At 34.0% G+C, this 16139-nt stretch overlaps 1 pseudogene; it reads right to left on the bottom strand.

Moving 5' to 3' along the window:
• Positions 1-9356: 9356 nt before the first annotated feature.
• On the bottom strand, positions 9357-10494 carry LOC114048112 (annotated as a pseudogene).
• Between the last annotated feature and the right edge of the window lie 5645 nt (positions 10495-16139).

Raw genomic sequence — 16139 nt, 5'->3', positions numbered from 1 at the left:
GTACTGGGCTAGGGCTTGGGGATACAAAAAGAGGCAAAAGATAGTCCCTGACCTCAAGGAGCTTACAATCTAATGGGGGAGGCAACATGTAAACAAATCTGTAGAAGGAAAGGTATGTACAGAATAAACAGGAAATAATTAAAAAGAGGGAAAGCTCTGGGAGAGAGCCAGAGAAAATGCCTCCAGGTGAGAGATAAAGTGCCTTGTTCTTGAGATAGCCAGAAGGTTAACATTGCTGGATCAAAGAGTATGTGTTGGGGAGTATAGCCTAAGTAAACTGAAGAGGTAAGAGGGAGTTAAGTTATGAAGGACTTTGAATGCTACCCAAAATATTTTGTATTTGTTCCTGGAGATAACAGGAAGACACTGAAATTTATTGAAGAGTGAGGTGACATAATCAGATCTGCATTTTAGGAAAATCACTTTAGTGGCTGAATGGAGAATGAGTTGGAGTGAGGAGAGGTGTGAAGTAGGCAGGCTTACCAGCAGGCTATTTCAGGAAGAAGGGAGTGGGTAATGAGGGCATGCCCAAAGTGGTGGCAGTGTCACAGGAAAGAAGGGGCCATATTCAAGAGCAGTTGCAAAGGTGAAATCAATAGGTTTCAGTGACAATTTGTACATGGAGGGTGAGGGATAGTGAAGAATCAAGGAGGATTTCTAGGTCAGGAGCTTAAGGGATTGAGATTATGGTGTTGCCCTTTGTAGTAATAAGGAAGGTAGGAAACAGGGAGATTTTAGGGGGAATGATAATAATAATGATATGTTTTGGACATACTATGCTAATGATAGCTATTGAACATCCAGTTTGAGATGTGTGAAAGGCAGTTGGAGATGCAAGATAGGATGTCAGCAGAGATAGTGGAGCAGGAAAAGGAGATTTGAGAATAATCTGCATAGATTTGTTAATTACATCCATGGGAGCTGATGAGATCAGCAAGTGAAGTAGTATAGAGTGAGAAGAGAAGAGGATAGGTGAAAGAACACTGAGGGACACCTACAGTTAGAGAGCATACTCTGGAGGAGAATCTCGCAAAGGAAACGGAGAAGAAATAGTCGGATAGGTAGGAGGCAAACCAGGAGAGACTGATATCCCAAAAATCCATCAGCGAAGAGAGAGTGATCAACACGGTTAAAGAGAATGAGGATTGTGAAAGAGCTATTGTATTTGGCAACTAAGAATTCTTTAGTGACTTTGGAAAAAGCAATTTTAGTGGAATCATAAGGACAGAAGCCAGATTGTAAGGGTGAGGAGAGAAAAAGTGGAGGCACCTATTCAAGATGGCCTTTTCAAGGAGTTAAGCTACAGAGGGCAAATGGGGAAATAGGATGATAATTAGCAGGGATGGGAGGATCAAGTGAAGGGGATAGGAGAGACATAGCAATGTTTGCAAGCAATAGGAAATGAACCAGTAGAGTGGAAGGAATTGAAAATAAATAAAACAGTAGGGATGGTAGAAGGGACAATCTGCTGGAGGAGACAATGGAATTGAATCATTTGAACAAGTAGAGGAGTTAGCCTTTGTAAGAAATAAGGTCATTTTTACCATGTAAAACAGGAGTGAAAAAGAAGAAAGTGACAGAAAGCATCTGAGTGATAAGAGATGAGGAAGAACAGAGATGTGAGAATTCATAGTGAATGGTCTTAATTTTTTTCCGTAAAATATGAAGCAAGATTCTTTGCTTAAAGGATGCAGGGATGCAGTCATGGGAATTCTGAGGAGGGATAAATAAGTTCAGAAGAGGTGTTGTGGAGAGTGGGGTAGTGAGTTCATAGGCCTAGCAACAATGAGGGACTCGCTGAGGTTATGGAACATACACTTATAGTGGGCCCAGTCTGAAGAGTAGTATGAATTTCTCTACATTCATTCAGCTCCACTTGTGTAGGTGCAAAAATGAAAAATGGTAGGAGTGAACCAAGGCTGAGAAGTGGCTGCACATAATGAGGAATATAATAATGATGCTAGGGATTCAAGAGAGACGGAAAGTATGAAGTTAAATTGGTTCACCAAGGAATCAATTTGGGGATGAGAGAGTAGTTAATGCAAGGGAGATGGCCTGGGAGAGAACTGAGGGGTCAAGTGATTATAGGTCACAGTGAATATCAATACTAGGGTTGTATAATGGGAAACAAATAATATTTGCAAAACATGAACTATCACTAATGTAAAGAAATACGCTAAAGATAATGTGTTTGCTATAACAGGATTTAGAACTGGAAGGGATCTTAGGGTTCATCTTATAGTCATGTCCAAATCTTCATGACCCTATTTGAGGTTTTCTTGGCAAAGATCACGGAGTGGTTTGCTATTTCCTTCTCCAGCTCATTTTGCAGATGAGGAAACTGAGGCAAACAAGGTTAAATGATTTGTCCAGGGTCACACAGCTAGTGGACACATGTTACTTCATTTGATCGCTCCCAACAACCCTGGGAGGTAGGTGCCTCTATTATAACCAATATTGATAAAAAAGGACAGAAACTACTCAAATATTGGATGCACAAAAGATATCAAAAGAACCAAGTCTTGTTAAATGGCAGTTTTAGTTATAGTTGATAATTGTAATTCCTTATGATCAGCCATGACATTTCTTTTCTCTCAAAACAAAGCTTACTCTCTTGAATGAATAAATTCCCCTTCAAAAATATCCCTCAATGAGAGCAACCTTCTCAGCTGAAATACAAATGTACATAAAGATAGTCATTCAAGTGAAATGGTTCTCTTTATGATTCATTTCACAGCCATGGACATATTTTCTCAGAATAACAGCAATAATGCTAATATTTCAAAATGCTGCAGATTTCAGAATGATCTTATGATGAAGGCTCAAGGTAGGCTTACTGAAAAACTGATTTTTTTTTAAAGTCCAAGGCCAAAATTGTCTAAAGACAAGTCCGCAATAATTTGATAGATCCCTATGCTCTCGTGAAGTTTAAATGAAACAGATTAATAACATAAAACTTGACATTTAATAAGTCTCAGGCAACAACTGTCAAGAAAATGACAAGCTGGAACCATATAAAATAGAATTAGTTATAAGACCTTTGAAGACTATTTTACTAATTCTTTCATATTCCATACGACAAACCAGAAATATAAAGATTCTCAAATTTCATAACTGGATGTGATTATTTACTTAATGGTGTAATACTGAAAATACATTTCTCTAGTTTCCGGTCATGAACTATCACTAATGTAAAGAAATACACTAAAGATAATGTGTTTGCTATAACAGGATTTAGAACTGGAAGGGATCTTAGGGTTCATCTTATAGTCATGTCCAACTCTTCATGACCCTATTTGGGGTTTTCTTGGCAAAGATCACGGAGTGGTTTGCTATTTCCTTCTCCAGCTCATTTTGCAGATGAGGAAACTGAGGCAAACAGGGTTAAATGATTTGTCCAGGGTCGCATAGCTAGTAAGTGTCTGAGGCCAGATTTGAACTCAGGGATATGAGTCTTTCTGACTCCAGATGTGGCACTCTTTCCACTGTGCCACCTAGCTGCCCTTCATTTAATCTAACCTCTAGAATTTATAGCTAAGTAAACTGGGAGAGTCCTAGGGAGGGCAGATGACTTTCTAAACATCATCCACATGAAAGGAAATACCTCAGTCTAAATACAAATCCATTTTGTACACCATACAACTATTATACATTAAAGATGCAACCTTATGTAATGGAACCCTTGACCAGGAGTTGGGAAAACCTGGGTGCAAATTTCGCCTTTGACAGATTCTTGCTTTGGGCCCATGATCAAGACATTTAAACTTTATGAAACTAAATTCCATTGCTGGGTTATTATGATGAGTTGATGTATGTAATCAGGGTTTCCAGAACAATATAAATGTCATTAATGTATATTACAAACCAGGTTGATATAGTATTATATAAAACACAGTCTCTCAGCATTTCATTTTTTTAAAAAAAAATTAGTTTGTTGCTTTAATACTAGTGTCTGTTGATTATCTCCAATTTATTCTTCATACATCTTGTTTGTACAGAGTTCTTTGTATTCTGTCTCCCCTCATTACATTATAAGCACCTTGAAAGCAAATACTATTTTTATCTTTATATCTCCAGTGCTTAGCCTAGTGCCTGATACTTAGTAGGTGCTTTGTAAAAGCTTGTTGACTTACTTTGACTAAGCCAATATCTCAGTTTCTTTAAAACTCTAAAATTATAGTATTAAGAAGTACTTTATGATAGTGAAGCCGCTTAAATGAACAAAGAACAGATTTGCCTTGTTTGAATTAAAGTCTCTGTCCTTCAGTTTCCTTATGTGTTAAATGAGAATAATATGCCCATAATAGCCAAGTTTGTGAGAATATAAGATGTAAACTTTTAAACTAAAAGCAAAATATTAGTAACTTAAGTAAAGAAGCTATAATTTATGCTAAATCTTTAAGCTTTGTAGAAATTTACTACAATTTATCAGGTTTCATAAATGGATCATTCCTCCTTCTCTATGAGTAATGCGCCTTTCACAGTGAATTATTTATTCATTGTAAAGTTACCCTAGAGACAGAATTTGTCCTTCAAATTGTAAATTTACACGTGATCATATTATTCATTTGGAATGTAAACTCCTTGTAAAGTATTATTTCATTTATTGGATTTACATTCCCAGTGCCAAGGGTAGAACCTGGCATACAGAAGTTACTTAATAAATACTCATTAATCGATTGCTTGATCAGAGAATAGATCATTTGATATGTTATAATGTAAACTTTAAAAGACCAGTTATTAAACTAGACTCAAAGAACAATTGAACTATACATATTCTTTGACCCAGCAATACCACTACTAAATCTGTGTCCCAAAGAGATTTTTATAAAGGGGGGGTGAGGGAAGGACCAATTTGTACCAAAAAAAATATTTATAACAACTTTTTTTGTGGTGGTAAAGAATTAGAAATTGAGTGGATGATCAACAATTGGGAAATGGCTAAACAAATTGTGGTATATTATAGTAATGGAATACTACTGTGCTATTAGAAATGAGGAACAGGATGATTTCAGAAAAACCTGAGAAGATTTACATGAACTGATGCAAAGTGAAATCAACACAATGAGGAGAACATTGTACACAGTAACAGCAATATTGTATGATGATCAACTGTGAATGATTTAACTGTTCTCAGCCATACAGTGATCTAAGACAATCCCAAAGGAATCATGAAAAAAATGCTATCCACATCCAGAAAAAGAACTGATGGTGTCTGAAGAAGATCAAAGCATACTATCTTTCACTTTATTTTTTCATTTTTTTCTTCTGTTGTATTTCTTCTTTCACAACATGACTAATGTGGAACTATATATTTACATGATTGTACATACATAACCTATATCATATTGCTTACCATCTTAGGGAGGTAGAAGTTATGGGAGACAGGGACAAAATTTGGAACTCAAAATTCTAAAAAATTGAATGTTAAAAATTGTCTTTACACGTAATTTGGAAAAATAAATATTATTTTTAAAAATGACTTAATTTTTTTCATAAAAGAAAAAAGAAAATTATTAGCCTTGATGAAACTATGAATAATAATGGAAGGTTCTTCAAAAACAACTTGTAAAGCAATGTTCTGATTTTTAAGAGGAAACATATATTGTTAATATTCAGTTGAAAAATGAATTTGAGCTGATTATTTAAAAAATATACAAACAAAACAACTTTAGAACATAACCTCAAATAAATTGAATTGGCAAAAAGAAAAAAAAAATGAAACCATGGGATTAAGGTTGTCATGGTTAATGATAAAAAAAGATGTACTCATCCATTTCTAGTAGAATTGAAAAAATAAAAATTATTTTTTGGAGAATAATTTGGCAGTATGGAATAAAAGTTACAAAAATAATCATTTATTTTGACTTCATCATTCCAGAGTTGAGAATATGTTATGGGTGCCTTGTAGTTATTGTTTCATTGTTTAAGAAACTCAATATCTTCAAAGACAATGATAGAATTCGATGTAATAAATTTTCTGTAGTAAAATCAATCTAAATGCCAATATTAGTTTAATGTTTTAACACATTTTGGTGCATTAATTTAATGAAATACTATTATACAATCAAGACCAACATGAATAAGGAAATACAGAAAGACATTTACTAATTAAAATACAGCAAAAAACACAGAATTCATACACATGGAAAATAAAGGGGAATGAACAGACAAAGACAACTGATGGAGATATGATGGAAGTAAATGAAAAGTTATAGCATTTTGGGAGATGATTTTTTTTTATTTAAATGAAAATTTTACAAAATAAGTTTAATCACTTGTATTGATGTTCAATGTTGTTAATTACGAGAATTTAGGAAAAACAAATCCATACTTTAATTGGGTGTCAGTAGGACATACAACCAAAAAAGTGAGAAGAAAAGCAGAATCTTTCAGTGAATCCTGTTGCTCTGAAACTGGATTCTAATTACATGGAAAGGGTACCTAAATGTATCATCCGTGATTTAAAATTCATGTATCTGTGTCTGCATATGCATATGGAGATATATATATATATATATATATATATATATATACATATATATTAACATTCTAGATATAACAGATGGTAGTAAAAGATGGTATATTATGGGAAGATTAGGAAAAAGAGCATGAAAATGAAATGAATGGCTATAAAAATAGCAGTTATGACAAAAATAAAAAAAAATTATTTGAATTGAAATTGTATCTAAAACTAAAATGTACTTAAATTTAATGGCATAATTACGAGTTATTTTTCAGTGTATGTCTATATATTTATTTTATTTAAAAGAAATTCCATTTTAGCAGGTCAGTCTATATTCTGACAAGTAAGGAAATATCCAATTAAATTTCAGGATATATTATTTCAAAGCATTCAATTTTAGTGAAAATATCTAATCATTATTTCTTACTATAGCAACCAATTAACATGAATGCAAATATTGCTTGGTTAAACTTAAGTAATGTTATATGAAAATAGATGAAGGATCTAATATTTTATCTATGTGGTCAATTTTGGGGGCCAATAATTATTCCATCAAGCAGATCTGAAGTATTCTATGACTTAATATACAAATACCAGAGTTACCTGAGGCACACAGAGTTTAAATGGCTTGCTTTCAAAGGCCATTGAGTTAGTAAGTAGTAGAGGCAGGATTTGAACCTTGTAGTTATCATTTGCTATGCAACATGGCTTCTCCAAGTTAGTCAAAATTATATTGAAGTTTAAGAACAAACTACATAGTACCAGATTTTATGACATTTTCTATAGGATTTGACAGAGGAATAAATGCTAGGGTAATAAGAAATTAGAAGTATATTCAGTATGATTTTTTAGAAAATGTTTTCATGGTATACTATCATTCTGGGTCCTAGACTTGAAGTCTGGAAAACTTATGTTCAACTCTCGACTCTTAGACCAATAGTTCTGTGACCATAAGCAAATCATAACTTTTTTAAGCCTGAGTCAACTTTTAAGATTTTAAATTATAGACAACATTGATGTAGGTAGAGGGAATTCCCCTTTCTGGAATTCCCCAAATAAAAAAGGAATCACAACTATTTCATAGACTATGGCAATTTTAACAAATACCACAATAAATATTACATTACTGATAATGTTCTACATACAATGAGATGATTCATGGTCATATTAGGATTAATTTTAATGAGAAAGATAATTCAAATGGTAAACAAATAAACATACATAACAAGAGATGTCATTTTCAAAAGAAAAAAAGTTTGAAAATTACCATGTATAGATAACAATTTGCATTTACTGTCAGGCTTTTGAACCAAGTTAGGAGCAACTTAATGTCCAGAAGGTATTGTAGAGGAAAGACAGCAAAATTGAGTCATATAGATGATACACACACACACACACACACACACACACACACATACACACACACACACACACTCCACATATTTTTTTAACAGGAAGAAATTCCTTTAAAAATTAACTTCCAAATAACTTTGTACCTACACTCTTAAAAACAAACCCATAAAATATAAATCATATAAGGTCAGAAGTTGCATTGTGCTTGGTATAGTGCTTAGAATTATTGACAGTCAATATGGTTAACAATAAATACTCATTGATATTCATCTATTCTCTCCTGCCAGATCAAGGGGGAAGAAAATTCTCTATCTGCCACTTCTTTGGAGGGAAAAGGTTTCAATTGACCTGAGGAAAACTTTTATGCTACTTTAGTCTGCAGGCTGAAAGATCAGGTTTTTATTTTTTCTAATAAAATAAGCATTCTCATATGATGCTCAAAAACAAGGAAAAAGGCCATTAACTTTAGTCTGAAAGATGTATGTATTGAAGTAGTCACAAACATGGAGGTAAATTTTCTAATGGAATTTTTTTTTTCTTTTTGGTGAGGCAATCAGGGTTAAGTGACTTGCCAAGGGTCACACAGCCACTAAGTGTCAGCTGTCTGAGGTCACATTTGAACTCAGGTCCTCCTGACTCTAGGGCTGTATCTCTATTCACTGCGCCACCTAACTGCCTCTAATGGAATTTTTTTCTAGAAATACTAGGTTTTATTCACACTGCATTGGTAAACAATAACCTTAATAGGATGACTAAGTTTCTTTATAGATCACTATGTCACATTAAAATACAAAAATCCATACACAAGCAGACAGTTAAGGAACATTAGATGTGGTCTTACTGCAAATTCTTTTTTTTTCTACTTTTTTTTCTTGGCTAGGCAATGGGGTTAAGTGACTTGCCCAGGGTCACACAGCTAGTAAGTGTTATGTGTCTGAGGCTGGATTTGAACTCAGGTCCTCCTAAATCCAGGGCCGGTGCTCTATCCAGTAGGCCACCTAGCTGCCCCCTTACTGCAAATTCTTAACCATATACTAATCTCTTCTCAAATCAAATTTCAAAATGCATTGTCTCCAAAGTCACTGCATTTCTCTAACAAAGTAATGAAGGCATTGCTAGGGCAACCATTCAACTACTGGGTTGAAAAAAAATATTTTGGTTGGTTCTTCAGAAGGATTTCTTTTTTTTTTTCTAAACCCTTCTTGGTCTGGTTTAGATAATTTTCGCAGCTGCAGTCTAATAGCTACGTGACAAAAGACTTTACAAGAAGCAAACTATGTAGCAATGGACATGCATTAGAGGATTCACTGCATTCTACATATCCAGCAGAAATTATGCTATTAAAATGCTAGGTAGAATGAATCTATAGTTTGAACAAGTGCTTAAATGTTCATTTTTCTTCTTTTTTTTTCCTTTTTTAACAAAAGTTGTTTACTTAGTTCTACTAAGAAAATACAAAACATAAGGCTGTAAGTAACTACTAGTTGTGTTTAGGCTGGGACAGTGCAGTAATCCTCAAGGCCACAGCACACACAGCTCAGTGCTGCTTGCACTCAGCCGGGTTTGGATCTTTCTTTGGATCTTATTCTGGATCATTTTTCTCATAAGCTTCTTCTTCCCCTTCCTCATCATTAACCTCTTCACCTTCTTCAACATCATCATCATCATCATCATCCTCATCTTCAATACCTTCTCCTGTGAAGTATAATACTGATCTTGGGTCTATAAGCTCATGTAAAAAGTGACCAATTTTGAAGTCTGCAGCAAGGACAGCTTCCACATCATCATCCAGGTCTCCACTCTCAGGAACTTCAGGAGGAGAAAAGAAATTGAAGAAAGAATCATTGGAAGCTGTTTTTGTCACAGTTTGAACAGTCTCATGTCCCTTGTGTTTCTGTTTCTTCTTAATCTTTTTCAAAGTGAAATTTTTCCCTTTTTTCCAATCTATATGACACCCTGTGCAATCATAATTTCTAGTCCATCAAAGGAGAAGGGATCAGAATCCTCTGGCTCTGACCTATTTATCTTTATCAACACTTCATTTGTGAAATATTCATTGAGTTCAAAGTGAAATTCTAATGTAAAATTCATAAATTGGCCAGCATCTGAGAACTTCACTTAATATCTTTCAAGAATGTCAAAATAGGTTAATCATGTTCTTGAACCATATGACTGAGCAAGTCAACATTGTTAAAAAGTTAGCCAAAATTCAGGAATTCCTTTAGGGTCTTTTTATTCACCTTTTTTCTCCTCTTCAAGCTTAGTCTTCCTTTTCATTTCTTAAATCTCGTCATCATCATCTGGTTTCTATTCACAGTAGGTTCATAAATTGCATTAATGATTTCACTTCTTTTATGAAAAAGTGGCCGGTAAAGAACAGAATACTTTCTTTCAAGAGCATTAACTTCCTCATAGAACTTGACTTCTATCTGTGCATTCGCATGTAGCTTAACTACTTTTGGCAAGCTTTCAATGTATCCAGTTGATGTTCCAACTAAATCATGAAAACTTTCTTGAAGAGCTGCACGAATATGAGGATTCTGAATCATCCGAACAGTCAGCTAATGAGCTTTGCTGTTTGCATCCTCACCAATTTCTTCTTCTTCCACTTCTTCAACATCTTCCATATCTTGTTGGTCAAGTTCAGTTTCTTTGCTTTCAATATCTACCATCTTGTAAGACCTCTGAATATTTTAGATCCATGGCTGTTGCAGGTACCAAGAGGCTGGAGCTGTGTAGGCTGTGACTCAAGGTGGTGGCAGCAGTGGCTGAAGGAGATGAAGGAGACAGAGAAGGAGGAGAAGGAGGCAATGCCCTGAGCAGATGGCACTAAAAAAAGTCTCGTGGAATTATTTCATTAAAACTTTAGGAACTATATTCACAGTCTAAACACAGTCCCTTCATTTTCATACCTAAAAACTGATCTAGGGTAAATTTGTTTAGAACTTGCCTTTCTAAATTGTGAAGATATCCCCCCAAACACAACAGTATCTGTAAGGATACATGTCTTAAACTAAATACATGAGATTTTTGAGCAGAAAAGGGACAATTTAGAGAAAAAAATTAAAGCTATATTGAAAGACTTTACAATGTAGGTAAATCAGTCTTAACTTCTAACTTTGTCATCTGTACACTATCTTGCTCTCCTAATGCTTGTTAGTGATTCCAAAAAATTAAAAGATTATAAAAGAGCAATGTTAGTTTAGAAATACACAATATGTTAGCATAGAATATCCTACATATGCTTTCTCTGAAGAGTGGGTAGTGATGGTGGCATTATATTTTTTTTGAGAAAGCAAGATATAAATGTGTTCATTCCTTCATTTTAGAAGTAATATACAATTTGTTTTCCCTTGTTAGCCCTAATATATCATAGCTGCCCCTTTCCTTTTATATTTTTTATGAATAAATATTATCATTTAAAAAGAAATAAGATTCCAAGTGGTTATAATAAGGCACAAATGATTCCTGCTTCTGTTATGGAAAAATATTTTTCCACCAAAATATTTAAGTTCTTAAAGACATATAATAATAACAATAATTATTATTATTATTTTAAAATGACTGCATACCTGCACTTAATTTGGTAGACAATTTAAGCTCACAATAAAATTATGAATCCATTTGATAGCAGGATGGCTATTATAGATGCTCTGCTAATTTCTTCAAAAAATTTGGTTAATTTTCACAATGGACTTTGAAAGCTATATTTGTTTATATTAACTATTCAGGCCCAGACTGAGTGGGGAATAACTTAAAAAGTGGCCAATAGCTATGGGAGTAAGTGTGAGTGTGATTTTCTTCTTCAGCTCAGATAAGAAAGGATTGTTGGACTGAAGTGGATAGAAAGAAACCCTGATAGACCTTTCCTTGCATTTCTTTCCACAATATAATTTCTACTATGCATAACATATTTTTTTGTGTCGGCTTCTATGTCTCTGTGCACCATTACCAAAGATAATAGTGATGTTCCCTGTTACTGTAAAGGCCAAAGTAGATATGTATATATTTTCAGGAAGAAGGTATAATTACCAAAAAGAAAAGTATCATTATAGTAACATGCCTATGTATAGCTTAATTTAACTTCTGGTAGTTTTGTTTTTGTTTTCCCCCTTAAGTATTTCCAGATAATTCCTTTGGTAAGCTTATTTTCTTAACATTTGGTGCTGTAGTTATTTTCCCAGCTTTTAGAAACTGTTTACAGATCATAATCTTTAAATGTGGGGCCTTACTGAAAAACCTCAAAGTCATCAAATAAAGCACAACTGCCATTTCTCCTTGCCCCCACCACAATAGCAGCACCAGAGCTTATCAAATTAAAAATTAACAGAAGACTAGTATATCACTAGTTTCACCTTTTTAAAACAAATAAAAATGTAATCAGTCCCTTTATAGATATAATAAAGGTACTGACACACTCCATGAGGGAAGTATTGAAGCAATAAGGAGATTGACTTTCCATACAACTGCCAATAAATGTCTTCAAAGAAGAAATGTGAATAGGCTGGCCCTTATTTCTTACCTAGAAAGTTATTTCACTGAATCAAATCTTTCATTGAAAGTTTGTGTTTCGAGACAATGTTTTCTGGTTTTCTTGTTTTCTGGCTTTCTTAGAGGCAATTTTCAACAAAAAACATTTAGGTGTAACTATCAATGAATGGATCACCTGGATCAGCCTTTTATCTTCCCTTACTTTTAATGCCTTTTACTTCTCATAAGGGGCAGCTAGATGATACAGTGAATATAATACCAAGTCTGGACTGAGGAAGACTCATCTACCTGAGTTCAAATCTGGCCCCAGATACTTACTGTAGGATGCTGGGCAAGTCACTTAACCCTGTTTGCCTCAGCACTCATTTGTAAAATGAGTTGGAGAAGGAAATGACAAACCACTCCAGTATCTTTGCCAAGAGAATCCCAAATGGGGTCACAAAGAGTCAGATATGACTGAAACACCTGAACAATAAACAACCTCTCATTATAGGAAAAAAATCAATGATTTGTATATACTAGGTTCATATCACTATTAGACAGAAATGACTGAAGTAAATAATTTTGACTTAGAGAATGCTTTTTTTTAATGTCCTTCAGGACAAAGGTAATCTCATATTTTTCTTAACATCTGTTCAATGAATGACAATAATAAGGACATTTGTCCTCTTCTGATTCCTCATGATAGAGTAGAGTTAAATCTCACTCTTTATCTCTGCCTGTTAGCTTCCATGGTTTCCTTCAAATCCTACTTTCTGCAAGAAGCCTTTCACTTTCCTAGTCTACCTTCTTTCTATGATTAACCACCAATTATATACATATATACATATAAATACATATATATTTATACATATATAATTTTGTGTATATTACTTACACATAGTTGTTTATATATTCTTTCTGAATAGACTATAAATGGGACTGTTTTTGTCACCTTAACACTTAGTGACTTGCTCATAGTATTTGATCAATTGACATAGTTAATGACTAAAGAGAATGAATAAGTGAATGAATGAACATTTGTTAAGCACTTACTATATGCCAGACACTTTGGCACTGTCTAAACCAGCAAAATCCAAGCTCTGGAAAGTGTTGAAAAGGCCCTAGATATGGGCCCAGAGATGGGTTATGAATGTAGTATTTGGCTCTTACCAGAGAATTGGACATTACCCGAAAACTTTTTTTCAGTCACAGAAGCTCACAAAACTGTCTAAAAAAAAGGTATGAAGGAAACTGTGGTCTGTGTTTAAGGAAAGAGTCCTCATAGATTCTTCAAATTTTAAAGTGATACATTAAATGTTTTAGACCTTTAAGCCTGCTAAAATGCTGTAAAATACACAAAGTAAATTGATATTGAAAAGAAATAAAAATATGTGTGGATAAAAGAGAAATTACAAACCATAAACAACATTTTTTGGACTATACTAACATATCAAGTTGAGACAACATGCCAAAAAAAAAAATCATGAAAACAGCACCATTGAATAACTAAAATTATTCATTTATTAAGCATTACCTCACCAAACAGAGCTATATATCTTCAAATAAAACAAAAGTCTGGAATTAATTAATCAATTTACTCTTGGCGATCCTGTAATGGAAACTCTCTGTCCTGATTGGTCATCTCCTCATTCATCTATTACATGCAGTCTCATCTCTAGCCATGATTGACTTCACTACCTGGTCATCACATCATCAGCTGCCTTACTCACCCTTAGTCTTTTACTATGAGTTCTAGAATTAAAATGAAATAAAATCTGTTACTTCTAGAAATGTTGTATCAGCCTGCTATGACTTGACTCTACTCTATATCCTCTAATGTTATAAATCAAAATATCCTTCTTGAACTAGCATCGCCTTATATGAGTTATCTCTCCCTAATAGAAGGTAAGATCCTTGAGGACAGAGACTATCTTTCCCATTCTATTTGTATTCTCACAATAGTTGGCCTATAGCAATGGTTTAATAATTTTTTCATTCATTCATTCATTCATTCATTCATTCATTCTTACTGTGGTTGCTTGAGCATACTTATTCCTGTCCATATCTATATATATATCTAAATTTAAGGCAAATTCTGGAAATTAAAAAAGACTTTTTAAATTTTTCAATTACTTTTTAATAGTGTACTTAAAATGGTAACAACTGACTTGATGGCTGTTTGTCATTTTTCTGTTCATATTTCTCTAGCTTTGGGAGCTCTTTAAGACAAGTAAATGTATACAGTAGACCCTAAATTCCAAGAAGGAAGGCAATCGTGTTTCTCTTTGTATCTCACCTAGTACCAAGTATAGTACATTGCATGGGTGGTTACTAAATGATTATTTTTAAATAAAAGTGGCAATAACGAATGTATGCATGAACAAAGATAAATATGGGGATGTGCAGTATTCTGGTGAGTGAAGATGCATGGCATATTACCAAGACAAAGATCAGTCACCCCACTGATAATTCCTCTTTCCTATAAATGGGCTTTTTATGTGTGAATTTAATGTGAATTCTCTATATAATTGTACTAACTATATATTTCAGTGATGTGAGTATAGGCTTAAGAATTCTGAAAAATTCTAAATAACTCTACTATTCTTTTAAAATTGTACTGTGAAATAAACAAGGAACAGATTTATACTGATAAGAGAAAATGAAACATTTCTAACCTAAATTACCATTTCTATTATTTACACAGGAGGCAGAAACCAGGTGGTGCTCAGGCTGGTCCCTGATGAGAGGGCATAAATTTCCTCTTGGTGACTTCAAAGGATTGGCTCAAGTAATTAATACTGTGACATGGCAAAACTGGGACACATCTGGTCTTATCTATCATTGACTGAAAAATGACATGTAACTACATTTTAGCACAGGGATTGGAACTGTGATTTCACGGATGGAGGCAACTCCTGTGAAGAAATTCCCTCTCCCAATACAAGCCAACAAATTCTCAGAACCTTGTGGTCTTAGAAAGTTTCTGAGACTACTGAGAGTTTAGCTGACTTGTATAGGGTCACACAGGATGTCAGGTGATATTTGTTCCTATACCTTTTTTGGCTTTGAAATTAGCTTGCTATTCATCGCATCAAATGGTCTCTCATGTCATTCATATTAATGACTTTTTTGTTGACATCTGTATCATAAGAATTCTTGTTAATCTCAATGGAAGCCCTAAGGTTTTGAAAAACAGTTGATAAAGAATACACTTTATATAAATTACTGGCTTTTTTTCCCAAGGTAGAGATGTGATGTGGAATTGCTACAATTCATTTTGGATCTAAATGGATCACCAAAATACATAGAGAAATTGAGGAACATATATTTACACCAGTAGGTTCAGAGAATTTTATCCACATGTGACCAATTTGTACACTCACATTCTCATAAAATGAACGAAGTATAGTTGATGAGATGGGACATTATCTAAATCTGTAATGCTTTAAATATGTTATTTTTAATCCTTGCAATATTTTTAAAAACTGGCCTAAAATATTTTGAAAAAACAATTTTGGCAAAACCATATTAATCACCCATGCTTTCTTTCTTTTTGCTTTTTTTTGGTGAGGCAATCAGGGCTAAGTGACTTGCCCAGGGTTCACCCATGCTTACTTATCAGACCACCAACAAATTGTAAGCAATCAATGGTGGTAGCCTCTCTGACCATGGTGCCCACCCCACCTCAAACTCCAGTGGCTCCCTATTATCTCCAGGATTAAAGATAAAATCTACTGTTTAGCTTTTGAAGCCCTTCACAGTCTGGCCTCTACCTACCTTTCCATTCTTTTTATGCTCTATTCTTTCTTTCTTTCTTTCTTTCTTTCTTTCTTTCTTTCTTTCTTTC

This window comes from Vombatus ursinus, unplaced genomic scaffold (genome assembly GCF_900497805.2).
Source record: "Vombatus ursinus unplaced genomic scaffold, bare-nosed wombat genome assembly UNPS02014791.1, whole genome shotgun sequence".
NCBI lineage: Eukaryota > Metazoa > Chordata > Mammalia > Diprotodontia > Vombatidae > Vombatus > Vombatus ursinus.
The sequence above is the reverse complement of the archived record's forward strand: the minus strand, read 5'-3'. Positions and strand labels throughout refer to the sequence as shown.